This window comes from Ranitomeya imitator, chromosome 5 (assembly GCF_032444005.1).
Source record: "Ranitomeya imitator isolate aRanImi1 chromosome 5, aRanImi1.pri, whole genome shotgun sequence".
Lineage (NCBI taxonomy): Eukaryota > Metazoa > Chordata > Amphibia > Anura > Dendrobatidae > Ranitomeya > Ranitomeya imitator.
The window spans coordinates 599360000-599374485 of NC_091286.1; positions in this window are offsets into that span (position 1 = coordinate 599360000).

Consider the following 14486-nt stretch of genomic DNA (forward strand, 5'->3'; position numbering starts at 1 on the left):
AAGAAAATGCTAATGTTTGGGCACCCTGCATGGTTAGTAGCTAGTAGCACCCCCTTTCGCAAGTATCACAGGTTGTAAACACTTTTTGTAGGAAGACAAGAGTCTTTCAATTCTTGTTTGAGGGATTTTCATTCATTCTTCCCTGGAAAATTCTTCCAGTTTTGTGAGATTCCTGGGTTGTCTTGCATGCACTGCTATTTTGAGGTCTAACCACAGATTTTCAATGATGTTCAAGTCAAGGGACTGTGGGGGCCATTGTAAAACCTTCAGCATGCGCCTTTTGAGATAGTCTATTAAGGATTTTTACATGTGTTTAGGATCGTTATCCATTTATAAAAGCCATGCTCTTTTCAACTTCAGCTTTTTTACAGATGGTGTTGTTTGCATCAACAATTTCTTGAAATTTCATTGTGAATGCATTCTTCCCTCTATCCGTGAAATATTCCCGTTGCCATTGGCTGCAAAACAATCCCAAAGCATGATTGATCCAGTCGATCCTTAATGTCGAATCATAGTTCAATACCAAAATGTAAGCTCTTTTGGGCAGCAGGGTCCTCTCTCTCTCTCTTCTGTAGAATATAAGCTCTTATGGTCAGCGGGGTCCTCTCCCTCTCACTCTTCTGTACTTCTCTTCAATGGGGCACTCTCTCTCATTTCTGTAGAGCAGACATGGCTGAAGTGCGGCCTGTGGGCCACATCCGGCCCTTTGACTGTCTCAGTCCGGCTCATGAGCCAAGACAGCCAAGGGGCTACAAAAACATTGGTACTCGGGCCCCACTGTACCCACCCACTTGCTGTCTCCATCTGTGCTGAGTCTGACTTCTTTGGTGGAGGAGGGGCCTCAGGCCACTTCCTCCACCAATCAGCATGTAAAACAGCTGACACAATGACGTCATTTCATCACATCAGCTGTGTGCTGCAGAGAGTCGGCGCACTGGAGACACCGAGACAGAAGCAGAGCGCCGGGGAACAGGATACACATTTTATCTCATGTGTTTGGGATGCTTGGGTGAGCATGGAGAGGCTATGGGGGGGTCGTTCTGCACAAGTGGAGCCTATGGCGGTGTTGTGGTGCACAAGGGGGGCTATGGGGTTATTGTGGTGCACAAGGGGAGGCTATGGGGGTATTGTGGTGCACAAGGGGAGGCTATGGGGGTGTTGCGGTGCACAAAGGGAGGCTATGGGGGTATTGTGGTGCACAAGGGGAGGCTATGGGAGAGTTGTGGTGCACAAGGGGATGTTATAGGGGTGATATGGTTCACATATGGAGGCTATAGGGGCCTTGTTCTGCACATGGGGAGGCTATGGGGGTGTTGTGCTGCACAATGCGAGGCTATATAGGCCTCGTGCTGCACAAGGGAAGGCTATGAGGGCCTCATGCTGCACAAGGGGAGGCTGTCTGGGGCTTGTGCTGTATATAGGGAGGCTGTGTAGTGCTCATGCTGTATATATGGAGAGGCTGTGTGGGTCTCATGCTGCATATATGGGGTGGCTGAGTGGGGCTCATGCAGTACATGGGAAGGCTTTGTGGGGCTCACCCTTCCTGAGTTAAAACAGTAGTATTGTTGTTTCTAAATGATTATGAACTTGTTTTCTTTGTATTATTTGTGGTCTGAAAGCACTGTTTTTTTTCTATTTTGACCATTTTTCCTTGTCAGAAAAAAAATACAAAATTATTTGCTTGGAAATTCGGAGACATGTTGTCAGAAGTTTATAGACTAAAAGAACAATTTACATTTTACTCAAAAATATACCTATAAAGAGAAAAATTAGACAAACTGAACATTTTGCAGAGGTCTCTTAATTTTTGCCAGAGCTGTATATACAAGGATGTCAAAGATGCTAAGCAGGATGGCAGCCATCAGTTCCGTCATTCATCTTAAAGCTCGTGACTCTCACAAAATAAAAAGTGTTTTGGACTGATATGCACGGTATGAAGCTGTGCCCATAGATCGCCCAGCATTCTCAGGTGACAATACAACCATGTGGTTGGAGACACTGATGTACCCTAAGATAGACCATCTCATTTTTTACTTTTTCTTTCTTAGGTTGCTGTTCACTCGCTATAAGTAGGGTTGAGCGAAACGGGTCGAACATTTTCAAAAGTCGCCGACTTTTGGCTAAGTCGGGGTTTCATGAAACCCGATCCGACCCCTGTGCGGGGTCGGCCATGCGGTACGCGACTTTCGCGCCAAAGTCGCGTTTCAATGACGCGAAAAGCGCCATTTCTCAGCCAATGAAGGTAAACGCAGAGTGTGGGCAGCGTGATGACATAGGTCCTGGTCCCCACCATCTTAGAGAAGGGCATTGCAGTGATTGGCTTGCTGTCTGCGACGTCACAGGGGCTATAAAGAGGCGTTCCCGCCGACCGCCATCTTACTGCTGCTGATCTGAGCTTAGGGAGAGGTTGCTGCCGCTTTGTCAGAAGCAGGGATAGCGTTAGGCAGGGTCCATTAACCACAAAACCGCTTGTGCTGCAGCGATTTGCACTGTCCAACACCACCCTCGGTGTGCAGGGACAGTGGAAGTTTTTTTTTTTTTTTTTTTCCCCTCAGCGCTGTAGCTCATTGGGCTGCCCTAGAAGGCTCCCTGATAGCTGCATTGCTGTGTGTACGCCGCTGTGCAAACCAACTGCTTTTTTCAAAGCACAAATCCTCTTGTTCCTTCCTTTCTGCACAGCTATCTTTTTTGTTTGTCCACACTTTTTATTTCATTTGTGCATCAGTCCACTCCTTATTGCTGCCTGCCATACCTGGCTGAGATTACTGCAGGCAGGGAGATAGTAGCTGCCTGCCATACCTGGCTGAGATTACTGCAGGCAGGGAGATAGTAATTGTAGGACATTCCCTGTTTTTTTTTTTTTTTTTTTTTTTGGTGGGAGATTAAGATTGGCAATTTGGCATTTCTGCTAGAGTGCCATCCCTGTGTGTGCCATCTCTCTCACATAGTGGGCCATAGAAAGCCTTTTCATTTTTCTGTATTTTTTTTTGTGGGGTGTATAAATTCTCCCTGATAAAAATACAGTGGGAGATTAATATTGGCCTTTGGGCTTGTGTGCCAGTCCTGAGTGTGCCATCTCTCTCACAAATAGTGGGCCATAGAAAGCCTATTTTATTTTTTTTTGGGTTTTATAAATTCTCCCTGAAAAAAAGGGAGATTAATATTGGCCTCTGGGCTTGTGTGCCAGTCCTGAGCGTGCCATCTGTGCCAGCCCTGAGCGTGCCATCTCTCTCACAAATAGTGGGCCATAGAAAGCCTATTTAATTTTTTTTTTGGTTTTATAAATTCTCCCTGAAAAAAAGGGAGATTAATATTGGCCTCTGGGCTTGTGTGCCAGTTGTGAGCGTGCCATCTGTGCCAGTCCTGAGCGTGCCATCTCTCTCACAAATAGTGGGCCATAGAAAGCCTATTTAATTTTTTTTTTTGTTTTATAAATTTTCCCTGAAAAAAGGGAGATTAATATTGGCCTCTGGGCTTGTGTGCCAGTTGTGAGCGTGCCATCTGTGCCAGTCCTGAGCGTGCCATCTCTCTCACAAATAGTGGGCCATAGAAAGCCTATTTAATTTTTTTTTTGGTTTTATAAATTTTCCCTGAAAAAAGGGAGATTAATATTGGCCTCTGGGCTTGTGTGCCAGTTGTGAGCGTGCCATCTGTGCCAGTCCTGAGCGTGCCATCTCTCTCACAAATAGTGGGCCATAGAAAGCCTATTTAAATATTTTTTTGGTTTTATAAATTCTCCCAGAAAAAAAGGGAGATTAATATTGGCCTCTGGGCTTCTGTGCCAGTCCTGAGCGTGCCATCTGTGCCAGTCCTGAGCGTCCCATCTCTCTCACAAATAGTGGGCCATAGAAAGCCTATTTTTTTTTTTTTTTGGGTTTTAGAAATTCTCCCTGGAAAAAAAAAGGGAGAATAATATTGCCCTTTGGGCTTGTGTGCCAGTACTAAGCGTTCCATCTCTCTCTCTCTCTCTCTCAGTCAGTGGGCCATAGAACGCCTATTTTTGGTTTTATTTGTTTTCTAAATTCTCCCTGAAAAAATCATTTTATTTTATTTGGTTTCTAAATTCTTCCTGATAAAATCATATTTTTTTTATTATTTTTTTTTCTAAAGTCTCCCTGAAAAAAAAAAAAAAAAAAAAAAAAACAGTGGGAGATTAATATTGGCCTTTCTGCTTGTGTGCCAGTCTTGACTCCTGGGTGCGTCATCTCTCAGTCAGTGGGCCATAGAACGCCTATTTTTGGTTTTATTTGTTTTATAAATTCTCCCTGAAAAAATCATTTTATTTTATTTGGTTTCTAAATTCTTCCTGATAAAATCATATTTTTTTTATTATTTTTTTTTCTAAAGTCTCCCTGAAAAAAAAAAAAAAAAAACAACCAAAAAAAACAGTGGGAGATTAATATTGGCCTTTCTGCTTGTGTGCCAGTCTTGACTCCTGGGTGTGCCATCTCTCTCTCTCTCTCTCTCTCTCTCTCTCTCCAATTGTGGTCCATAGAAAGCCTATATTTTTTTTCCTTGATTTGGGTTCCAAAATCTACCAGAGAAAATAACTACATCAATCATTGGTAGAAAAATATTGGCCTCTGGGCTTGTGTGCCACTCCTGACTCCTGTGTGCGTCATCTCTCAGTCAGTGGGCCATAGAACGCCTATTTTTGTTTTTATTTGTTTTATAAATTCTCCCTGAAAAAATCATTTTATTTTATTTGGTTTCTAAATTCTTCCTGATAAAATCATATTTTTTTTATTATTTTTTTTTCTAAAGTCTCCCTGAAAAAAAAAAAAAAAAAAACAACCAAAAAAAACAGTGGGAGATTAATATTGGCCTTTCTGCTTGTGTGCCAGTCTTGACTCCTGGGTGTGCCATCTCTCTCTCTCTCTCTCTCTCTCTCTCCAATTGTGGTCCATAGAAAGCCTATATTTTTTTTCCTTGATTTGGGTTCTAAAATCTACCAGAGAAAATAACTACATCAATCATTGGTAGAAAAATATTGGCCTCTGGGCTTGTGTGCCACTCCTGACTCCTGTGTGCGTCATCTCTCAGTCAGTGGGCCATAGAACGCCTATTTTTGTTTTTATTTGTTTTATAAATTCTCCCTGAAAAAATCATTTTATTTTATTTGGTTTCTAAATTCTTCCTGATAAAATCATATTTTTTTTATTATTTTTTTTTCTAAAGTCTCCCTGAAAAAAAAAAAAAAAAAAACAAACAAAAAAAACAGTGGGAGATTAATATTGGCCTTTCTGCTTGTGTGCCAGTCTTGACTCCTGGGTGTGCCATCTCTCTCTCTCTCTCTCTCCAATTGTGGTCCATAGAAAGCCTATATTTTTTTTCCTTGATTTGGGTTCCAAAATCTACCAGAGAAAATAACTACATCAATCATTGGTAGAAAAATATTGGCCTCTGGGCTTGTGTGCCACTCCTGACTCCTGTGTGCGTCATCTCTCAGTCAGTGGGCCATAGAACGCCTATTTTTGTTTTTATTTTTTTTATAAATTCTCCCTGAAAAAATCATTTTATTTTATTTGGTTTCTAAATTCTTCCTGATAAAATCATATTTTTTTTATTATTTTTTTTTCTAAAGTCTCCCTGAAAAAAAAAAAAAAAAAACAAACAAAAAAAACAGTGGGAGATTAATATTGGCCTTTCTGCTTGTGTGCCAGTCTTGACTCCTGGGTGTGCCATCTCTCTCTCTCTCTCTCTCTCTCTCTCTCTCTCTCCAATTGTGGTCCATAGAAAGCCTATATTTTTTTTCCTTGATTTGGGTTCCAAAATCTACCAGAGAAAATAACTCCATCAATCATTGGTAGAAAAATATTGGCCTCTGGGCTTGTGTGCCACTCCTGATTCCTGTGTGCGTCATCTCTCACTCAGTGGCCCATAGAAAGCATATAGTTTGTTACATTTGTTTTCTAAATTCTCCCTGCAAAAATCTATTTTTTTTTTTTGGGGGGGTTTCTAAAGTGTTCCTGAAAAAAATAAAAATAAAAAAAAAATAATAGTGTGACATTAATATTAACATTTGTGCTTCAGTGACAGTCCTGCGTGTGGGGCATCTCTCTAATTTGCAGCCACCAAAAAAAGAGTGTGTAACATTGGGCCTGATTTTCGCTGTGGTCTCACCAACCTGTAAAGGGGTAGCTAAATCATACTGAAGTTATAGCTCACCGTGTAAGTTGTGTGACTGCAACAAATAACGTTAGTTTGGTTACGTTTTTAAAACAATGAGGAAGTCTAGTGGAAGAGGTCGTGGCCGGGGGCGTTCATTGTCAGCTGGTAATGAGGGTAGTGGTAGTGGTGGAGCATCAGGTGGTCGTGGGGAAAAAAATATTGCACCTAAGTCTGGAGCTGTGGAGCCAGGTTCGTCGTCCGGCTACACAAGGCCTCGAACGCTCCCTTTTCTGGGATTAGGAAAACCGCTTTTAAAGCCGGAGCAGCAAGAGCAAGTTTTGGCTTATCTTGCTGACTCAGCCTCTAGCTCTTTTGCCTCCTCTCGTGAAACTGGTAAAAGTAAAAGCAGCGCGTCGTTAGTGGATGTTCACGGTCAGGGACAAGTCACTTCCTTGTCCTCTTCAGCAAAAACAACAACAGAGAAGAATGCAGCAGGCGACACAACGGGTTACTCCATGGAGCTCTTTACACATACCGTCCCTGGCTTAGAAAGTGAAGCAGTTAACAGTCCATGCCCATTACAAATTGAATCTGACATGGAGTGCACTGACGCACAGCCACAGCCAGACTACTATGCTGGTCCTTTGACTCAGACCACAACATTGCCCTCGCAGGGTGCTGATCAAGAATCAGACCCTGATGAGACTATGTTGCCCCATCACGAACGCTATACCACCGAACGACACGGTGACACAGACGAAGTTGCGCAGGAGGTACAAGAAGAGTTATTAGATGACCCAGTTCTTGACCCCGATTGGCAGCCATTGGGGGAACAGGGTGCAGGCGGCAGCAGTTCTGAAGCAGAGGAGGAGGAGGGGCCGCAGCAGGCATCAACATCGCCACAGGTTCCATCTGCCGGGCCCGTATCTTGCCCAAAACGCGTGGCAAAGCCAAAACCTGGTGGAGGACAGCGTGGCCATCCGGTTAAAGCTCAGTCTGCAATGCCTGAAAAGGTATCCGATGCTAGAAAGAGTGCAGTCTGGCATTTTTTTAAACAACATCCAATTGATCAGCGCAAAGTCATCTGTCAAAAATGTTCTACTTCCTTAAGCAGAGGTCAGAATCTGAAAAGTCTCAATACTAGTTGCATGCATAGACATTTAACCACCATGCATTTGAAAGCTTGGACTAACTACCAAACGTCCCTTAAGGTTGTTGCACCCTCGGCCAATGAAGCTAGTCATCAACGCAACATCCCTTCCGGCAGTGTAGGACCACCATTTAGCGCACCACCTGCTGTATCTGTGCAGGTATCTTTGCCAGGCCAAAGCAGTCAGGGTCAGGGAATCACCAGTTTCGTAGTAGGAAACACTGCATCTAGGGCACCGGCGGCAACAATACCATCTCCCACCGTCTCTCAGTCTGCCATGTCCACCGGCACCCCCGCTAGTTCCACGATCTCCAGCTCTCCAGTCCAGCTCACCCTACATGAGACTATGGTTAGAAAAAGGAAATACTTAGCCTCGCATCCGCGTACACAGGGTTTGAACGCCCACATAGCTAGACTAATCTCGTTAGAGATGATGCCCTACCGGTTAGTTGAAAGCGAAGCTTTCAAAGACCTGATGGACTACGCTGTACCACGCTACGAGCTACCCAGTCGACACTTTTTTTCCAGAAAAGCCATCCCAGCCCTCCACCAGCATGTTAAAGAGCGCATCGTCCATGCACTCAGGCAATCTGTGAGCACAAAGGTGCACCTGACAACAGATGCATGGACCAGTAGGCATGGCCAGGGACGTTACGTGTCCATCACGGCACACTGGGTAAATGTGGTGGATTCAGGGTCCACAGGGGACAGCAAGTTTGGGACAGTTCTGCCTAGCCCACGGTCTAGTAAACAGTTGTCTGTAGCCGTTCGCACCCCCTCCTCCTCCTCCTCCTCCTCGTCCTCCTGCAGAAGCAAGAGCTCGTCCACAGACCGCAGTCGCACAAACACTCCATCCGCACCTGCCATTGTTGCACACCAGGTCTCCCATTATGGGGCAGCTACTGGCATACGTCAGCAGGCTGTATTGGCTATGAAGTGTTTGGGCGACAATAGACACACCGCGGAAGTTCTGTCCGAGTTCTTGCAGCAAGAAACGCAGTCGTGGCTGGGCACTGTAGATCTTGAGGCAGGCAAGGTAGTGAGTGATAACGGAAGGAATTTCATGGCTGCCATCTCCCTTTCCCAACTGAAACACATTCCTTGCCTGGCTCACACCTTAAACCTGGTGGTGCAGTGCTTCCTGAAAAGTTATCCGGGGTTATCCGACCTGCTCCTCAAAGTGCGTGGACTTTGCGCACATATCCGCCGTTCGCCTGTACACTCCAGCCGTATGCAGACCTATCAGCGTTCTTTGAACCTTCCCCAGCATCGCCTAATCATAGACGTTGCAACAAGGTGGAACTCAACACTGCACATGCTTCCGAGACTGTGCGAACAGAGGCGGGCTGTTATGTTTTTGTGGGAGGATACACATACACGGGCAGGCAGTAGGATGGCAGACATGGAGTTGTCAGGTGTGCAGTGGTCGAAGATTCAAGACATGTGTCAAGTCCTTCAGTGTTTTGAGGAATGCACACGGCTGGTTAGTGCAGACAACGCCATAATAAGCATGAGCATCCCCCTAATGCGTCTGCTGATGCAAAGTTTGACGCACATAAAGGATCAGGCGTCTGCACCAGAGGAAGAGGAAAGCCTTGATGACAGTCAGCGATTGTCTGGTCAGGGCAGTGTACATGACGAGGTACCGGGCGAAGAGGAGGTGGAGGATGAGGAGGATGATGGGGATGAGTATATTTTTAATGAGGAAGCTTTCCCGGGGGCACGGTAAATTGGTGGCGTGGCAAGGCCGGGTTCTGGTTTTTTGAGGGACACAAGTGACGTAGATTTGCCTGCAACTGCCCCTCAACCAAGCACAACCGCAGATTTGACAACGGGAACTTTGGCCCACATGGCGGATTATGCCTTGCGTATCCTCAAAAGGGACACACGCATTACAAAAATGATGAACGATGACGATTACTGGTTGGCCTGCCTCCTTGATCCTCGCTATAAAGGCAAATTGCAAAATATTATGCCACATGAGAACTTGGAACTAATATTAGCAACAAAACAATCAACTCTTGTTGACCGTTTGCTTCTGGCATTCCCTGCACACAGCGCCCGTGATCGTTCTCACACGAGCTCCAGGGGCCAGCAGACCAGAGGTGTTAGAGGGGCAGAAATCAGAAGTGGCGTTGGCCAGAGGGGTTTTCTGACCAGGTTGTGGAGTGATTTTTCTATGACCGCAGACAGGACAGGTACTGCAGCATCAATTCAAAGTGACAGGAGACAACATTTGTCCAGTATGGTTACAAACTATTTTTCATCCCTTATCGACGTTCTCCCTCAACCGTCATTCCCATTTGATTACTGGGCATCCAAATTAGACACCTGGCCAGAATTGGCAGAATATGCATTGCAGGAGCTTGCTTGCCCGGCAGCTAGTGTCCTATCAGAAAGAGTATTCAGTGCTGCAGGTTCAATACTAACAGAAAAAAGGACTCGTCTGGCTACCCAAAATGTAGATGATCTAACCTTCATTAAAATGAACCACAACTGGATTTCAAAATCTTTTGCCCCACCCTGCCCGGCTGACACCTAGCTTTCCTATGAAAAGGTCTTGCCTGTGGACTATTCTGAATGACTTTTCCAATCTCGTAATTTTCTTCACCTGATTGTCCAGCATACGACATGTTTCCACCTCACGAAATGGCCAAACTCCCCACACGGGGCCGTGCTATCGCCACTTTGCGCTTGGACCCTTGAGAGTGCTGTTTGTCTGAAGAGGTGGGTGTGGCCGCTTTTGGTCGACGGCACTGCCACTGGGTCCCTCATAGTACAATAAAGTGTCTCTGGCGGTGGTGGTGCGCACCCAACGTCAAACACACCGTTGTAATATGAGGGGCCCTGTGCCTGTACCGCCGGCCACAAGACAGTTCCCCCCCCAGCTCAAACAGTGCTCTACCACTAGCAAAATTATCTCTCACAGCTTCACCAATGTGTAGTCTAGGCGCTGACATCCTTCAATGCCTGGCACTGACAATACCATTGTTTTGACATTTTTGTTATGTTAGGCCTTCGAAGCCTGTCTGCGGTCCCTTCTTTCTACAACTACTACACTGACCAGACCACTGCTGCCCGTGTACCCCTGGAACCAATTTAAAAGTGCCTACAGCCAGCCCAAGTTTGTTATGTTAGGCCTTCGAAGCCTGTCTGCGGTCACTCCTTCCACTAGACTTCCACAGACCAGACCACTGCTGCCCGTGTACCCCTGGAACCAATTTAAAAGTGCCTACAGCCAGCCCAAGTTTGTTATGTTAGGCCTTGGAAGCCTGTCTGCGGTCACTCCTTCCACTAGACTTCCACTGACCAGACCACTGCTGCCCGTGTACCCCTGGAACCAATTTAAAAGTGCCTACAGCCAGCCCAAGTTTGTTATGTTAGGCCTTCGAAGCCTGTCTGCGGTCACTCCTTCCACTAGACTTCCACAGACCAGACCACTGCTGCCCGTGTACCCCTGGAACCAATTTAAAAGTGCCTACAGCCAGCCCAAGTTTGTTATGTTAGGCCTTGGAAGCCTGTCTGCGGTCACTCCTTCCACTAGACTTCCACTGACCAGACCACTGCTGCCCGTGTACCCCTGGAACCAATTTAAAAGTGCCTACAGCCAGCCCAAGTTTGTTATGTTAGGCCTTGGAAGCCTGTCTGCGGTCACTCCTTCCACTAGACTTCCACTGACCAGACCACTGCTGCCCGTGTACCCCTGGAACCAATTTAAAAGTGCCTACAGCCAGCCCAAGTTTGTTATGTTAGGTCTTCGAAGCCTGTCTGCGGTCACTCCTTCCACTAGACTTCCACAGACCAGACCACTGCTGCCCGTGTACCCCTGGAACCAATTTAAAAGTGCCTACAGCCAGCCCAAGTTTGTTATGTTAGGCCTTGGAAGCCTGTCTGCGGTCACTCCTTCCACTAGACTTCCACTGACCAGACCACTGCTGCCCGTGTACCCCTGGAACCAATTTAAAAGTGCCTACAGCCAGCCCAAGTTTGTTATGTTAGGCCTTGGAAGCCTGTCTGCGGTCACTCCTTCCACTAGACTTCCACTGACCATACACTGCTGCCCATGTACCCCTGGAACAAATTTAAAAGTGCCTACAGCCAGCCCAAGTTTGTTATGTTAGGCCTTCGAAGCCTGTCTGCGTCCCGTTCTTTCAACTACAACTACACTGACCAGGCCACTGATGGCCGTGTTCCCTTGGAACCAATTTTAACTTGCCTACAGCCAGCCCTATGTTATTATGTTAGGCCTTCGAAGCCTGTCTGCGTCCCGTTCTTTCAACTACAACTACACTGACCAGGCCACTGATGGCCGTGTTCCCCTGGAACCAATTTTAACTTGCCTACAGCCAGCCCAATGTTAGGCCTTTGATGCCTGTCTGCCGTCACTCCTTCCACTAGGCCTCCACTGACCTGTCTACTGCGGCCCGTGTACCCCTTGAACCAACCTAATAAAATATTTAAAAAATTAATTTGATTATAAAAAATAAGATCGTGTTGAGATCTCAAATGCAGACATTTTAACAATCAAAACAAACACACAACAAATATCTGGAACTGTACTACAAAGGTCCAACAGCTACAATTTCTTTCTCCTGCAAGAAGTTAACTGAAAGTTTTTTGGAGTTGTTAACACAGATATGGCATCCACCGAGTGTTGTCCTGTCGCGTCTCCTTTAAATTATTTCCAATAAGATGTTAAACTATTAATTTAATAAAATCAATAATTAAAAAAATAATTGAGTAAGTCAAAAGCACATTGCAAATAAACATTAATTACAAATCAAGAAGCATGGCGCGTCCGAGGGTGAGTAGATACCGAATAAGAATATAATCACCCTCGGACGCGCAATGCTTATTTACAACAGCCTTCCTTCCTAAGAATCAGCCCTTTCGTGGTGTAGAGAGAGGTTGTGTTACACTCCAAGGTGTTCCCCGGGTTGCCTTTCATGAGCTTCGATCTTCCGGCTCTCGTTTAGTAGTTGGTGGAAACTACGCTGCATTAGGCCTACAAATTTGGTATGGGGTGTAGAGACAGGTTGTGTTACACTCCAAGGTTTTCACCAGGTTGCCTTTCCTGAGCTTCGATCTTCATGCTCTCGTTTAGTAGGTGTCGGAAAGTAGGCTGCATTAGGCCTACAAATTGGGTATGGGGTGGAGAGAGATGGTGTGTTACACTCCAAGGTGTTCCCCAGGTTTCCTTGCCATTGCTTCGGTCTTCCGACTCTCGTTTAGTAGTTGTAGAAAAGTACACAGCATTAGGCCTACAAAATGGGTATGGGGTGGAGAGAGATGGTGTGTTACACTCCAAGGTGTTCCCCAGGTTGCCTTTCCTGAGCTTCGATCTTCATGCTCTCGTTTAGTAGGTGTCGGAAAGTAGGCTGCATTAGGCCTAAAAAATGGGGAATGGGGTGGAGAGAGATGGTGTGTTACACTCCAAGGTGTTCCCCAGGTTTCCTTGCCATTGCTTCGGTCTTCCGACTCTCGTTTAGTAGTTGTAGAAAAGTACACTGCATTAGGCCTAAAAAATGGGTATGGGGTGGAGAGAGATGGTGTGTTACACTCCAAGGTGTTCCCCAGGTTGCCTTTCCTGAGCTTCGATCTTCATGCTCTCGTTTAGTAGGTGTCGGAAAGTAGGCTGCATTAGGCCTACAAATTGGGTATGGGGTGGAGAGAGATGGTGTGTTACACTCCAAGGTGTTCCCCAGGTTTCCTTGCCATTGCTTCGGTCTTCCGACTCTCGTTTAGTAGTTGTAGAAAAGTACACAGCATTAGGCCTACAAAATGGGTATGGGGTGGAGAGAGATGGTGTGTTACACTCCAAGGTGTTCCCCAGGTTGCCTTTCCTGAGCTTCTATCTTCAGGCTCTCATTAAATTGTGGTTAAATGGAACAACTGCATTTGGCGTACTAGTTGGTTTGGGGCCTACTATCGGTGTCTGCCACTCCTTGCTGTTCTCCTGGTTTCCTGTCCTGAAATACCATTTTCAGCCTCTCGTTAAGTAGTTGTTAATGTTAGACTGCATTTGGCCTACTAGTTGGGTTGGGGCCTACTATCGGTGTCTGCCACTCCTTGCTGTTCTCCTCCACTGAACAAAGCTGTGCCGCCTGTTTACTACGGTTGCCAATTTTGAACTGCATTTCGACTACTTACTGATTTGGCCCTACTCTCTGTGTCAGCCTCTCATTCCAGTTGTCCTCCACTGCAATGCCCCCTGGTTATTCCTGTGTTACCAATTTTGAACTGCATTTAGCCCACTTTCTTCTTTGGGCCTATATCTGTGTTTCCACTTCATCGTGCCCATTGCCCAGCCAGTGATAGATGAGTCTGCTGGTACATTGACCCATAACGCAACATTCCCCGTGCACGCTACACAACAACATTGTGACCCTGCTGAAAGTCAGGTTGCTCTTCCCGCATACCATACCACCTTACACGGGGACAAAGAGGAAGGTGCAGATGAAAGTGCAGGTTCCTTCATCAGGTGGGGGGAGGAATACTAGTTGGCGACGTCACTGGCACAGGGCCTCTCATAGTACGCAAAAGTGTTGCTGCCGGTGGGAGGCGCCCCCGCCGTGCAAACACACCGCTGTACTTTGAGGGGCCCTGTGCCAGTGCCAATGCCAACGAGTGGGCCCCCCCTGCTTGCTCAGGTTCACAGCACTTGCAAAGTTGAAATACTTACCTCTCCCTGCTCCACTGCCGTGACGTGGTCCAGATTTCCTGGGCCCACTAATTACTTGAACCAGCCCTACCCCCCACAACTTTAGCCAAATGACCCCCAATTTCAAATGCCTTCCAATTATTATAAGGTAAATTACGCTTGACAAGCTTCATTAAGAAGAATGGATGGTTTTGACATTAAAATGGCCACTCTAGGTGTTTTCCTGGCCCCCACTCACTGCCGACTATGCTGCCCCATTGACTTGCATTGGGTTTCGTGTTTCGGTCGATCCCGACTTTACGTCATAATCGGCCGATTTCACTCGACCCGACTTTGGACATAGTCGGGTTTCGCAAAACCCGGCTCGACTCTAAAAAGGTCAAGGTCGCTCAACTCTAGCTATAAGCATGATATTATTCCATATAATCCTAAGTAACATCTTGCTTCCTCTTTCCTTTAAGCATTTTATTACATCTTCATGAATCACACACATTATGTAGGTGTTCCCTGCAGATCAGAGGTTTTGCAGTATAATATTTCAACATCCAAATCTTACAAAATGAT